Source organism: Oryzias melastigma, linkage group LG23 (genome assembly GCF_002922805.2).
Source record: "Oryzias melastigma strain HK-1 linkage group LG23, ASM292280v2, whole genome shotgun sequence".
NCBI lineage: Eukaryota > Metazoa > Chordata > Actinopteri > Beloniformes > Adrianichthyidae > Oryzias > Oryzias melastigma.
In genome coordinates, this window is record NC_050534.1 from 3,845,239 (window position 1) to 3,847,697 (window position 2,459).

Consider the following 2,459-nt stretch of genomic DNA (forward strand, 5'->3'; position numbering starts at 1 on the left):
CCCACAGATTTTAGCAAGGCTTAGAAACGCTGCAGACAGAAGTCGCCCAAGACACCACTTGAACATCTTGTTGCCGATTCAGATCACTCAAAGCTGAAACAAAAAAAAAAAAAAAAAAAGGTCAGGGCATTCAGTTTTGAAGGAATCACAAACTGCTGCTTATTTATTTATTTTTTTTGACCATTCAAATCACCTGCAAATACATCATTGATCTATTCATTTTTAGTTGGTGGTATTTTTGGTTTAATTTCACTTTCTCCTTATATACAAATGATTTAAAATAAATCATAATAATGCTTAATTTTATTTTATTTTTATTAATTCAATTCAATTCAATTCAATTCAATTTTATTTTGGATTTTATTTCGGATTTTAGCTCCCTGTGCGATTGAGTTTGACACCCTGTCTAAAAGGAAAATGTGTGAGGCTTTTAATTTGAAAACTTAACCCGGAAGTGTCGTAAACTGCGTCGGCTTGTAACTCCTCGTTCTCAGACTGAATCGCACAGGCGCGATGTTAGCTAACTAGTGGATGTTAAATGAGGGACCGCGGGCAGCAGATAAACATGTCAGGGTTGGTTCAACTATTTTTTTAAACGCTCGCTTTAACGCCGAGCCGTCGTGACGTCACCGGACCAAAGAGCATCCCTGCCGCTGGCGCCTGGGAGACAGCTAGCTTTAGTTAGCCTTTTAGACAGACGCCTCACAGACAGAGGGCTGCGTTATTGTTTGAAACATAGATTTTGTTCTCTCTCCGTGGGTCAGCCCACAGACCCCCGAGCTACAGCAACGGTGAGTACCGGTCCAACCCCCCCTAATAGATGACCTAAGTGTTTGCCTCAGCGCGGCTAGCCTAATTGCTAATTCTTTAATGTTTATCCGCGGCGGAGAGACAGCTGCAGCCCTGCAGTCGAGCAATGCGGGGTGTTACGTAATAAAGCAGGATTAGTGGTACAGACTGTGGCAGCTTCTCCATCTTCAGCTTCGTCTCTAGTGGGTCTCTCAGCCACGTGCTAGTCAGCACACAAACGCCCCACTTTTTCACACAGAAATGAGAAGCAGCGCATCTCGGAGCAGTTTGTTTACATGACCCCCCTCCTCCTCCCTGCTTCTGGGTGGGTCATATGACCTGGCTGCAGTGTTGCATGGCTTCCCTCTCAGCTCCAGCTCTACTGTTACAACTTTCACTTCAAACCAGGGAACATGAGCAGCAGGGAGGGCTCCTACCATCCGGTTCTTAGGTTCTGTTCCTGCAGCTCTCTCCTTTCTGTTAGTGTTTATCATCGCATATATCATCTGTTCGGGCTAAACTGAAGTCAAACACAATAGTTGATCACAAACCAGTTTGTATGGAGGTTAAATTTTATTTCAAATATTATTTGAAATCCAGATAAAACAACTTGAAAAAAATATTGGTGTTTGGCCTCCCAAAATTTTAAATGTCAGAAACTTTTTGCTACTACTACTACTAATAATAAAACTTAACTTGAAAAAGAAAACTTAATTATTTTAAGCTTCAAATGTTCTTTTTTATGTTTAAAAATTCAAAATTTCAATTTCAAATCTTTTTTTCACTTTCATTTTTAAAATGTTTCGATTTGAAAATGAAAAAAAAAAAGATGAAAATGAAAAAAAAAGATGAAAATGAAAAAAAGATTTGAAATTGAAATTTTGAAACCTAAAAAACAGAACATTTGAGCTAAAAATAATTAAGTTTATTTTAGAATAGCAAAAAGTTTTGGATGTTTTACATTTTTTTGGCTAAACACCAATATTTTTTTCAATTTGTTTTTTTGGGGTTTCAAATAATATTGGCTCCAATTTAGCTCCATAGTTTTGTTTCATCAAAAGGTGTTAGAAGAGGATCTTTCTGTTTGGAACCCTCATTCATTCTCTTTAAAACAGATGAACCAATCCTACCTGTCTGTAAAGTCTTGCTAATGTTATGTATTGGACATTTCCATATTTCCATTCTCTCCTTTTGAACATTCAAAGAAGGTCAATCCCAGAATTCTTTATGCAAAGCTTTGTTAAAAGGGAGACAGATGAGGTCACAGGAGAAAACCTGCTCATTTGCAAGTCAAACAGTGATGCGTTTCAGTCCTTCGCTGCTCGGGAACACGCATCAAAATACCTGAACGGTGAAGCAGGAGGAGTCAGAGAGGCAGCTAACAAATGATGCTAGGTCATACTTGAAGCAAACGTGAGGTTTATACGGTTACAGGCTTTCAAAAGTCCTCACACAGCAGACAAACTGCATCATACCAGAGCACTTTTCATTTTAAGACCGTCTGGAAGACTTGGTTCATATTAGGGCTGGGCGATAAAACGATAATTATCGTTATTGCAATATTACTTTTTTTCGATAGTGAAATGAGTCTATTGCGATAAACCTTAGTCTTAAATGAACACGGGAGAAACCCCCGGAAGAGCCGCGCTTCATCTTCTTCTTACGGAGCG

The 2,459-nt window shown here is 38.9% G+C and overlaps 1 protein-coding gene across 2 annotated transcripts in view; it reads left to right on the plus strand.

Annotated features, from left to right (window-relative positions):
* The first annotated feature begins 407 nt into the window (after window positions 1-407).
* Window positions 408-2,459, plus strand: part of osbpl8 (oxysterol binding protein-like 8) — a 91,097-nt gene continuing 89,045 nt past the window's right edge. Inside the window, exon 1 of one of the 2 annotated variants that reach the window (XM_036210147.1) lies at window positions 408-791. The gene's annotated coding sequence lies outside the window, so the exon portion shown is untranslated. The remainder of the gene's footprint in view (window positions 792-2,459) is intronic. The other variant, XM_036210149.1, reaches the window with a different exon arrangement.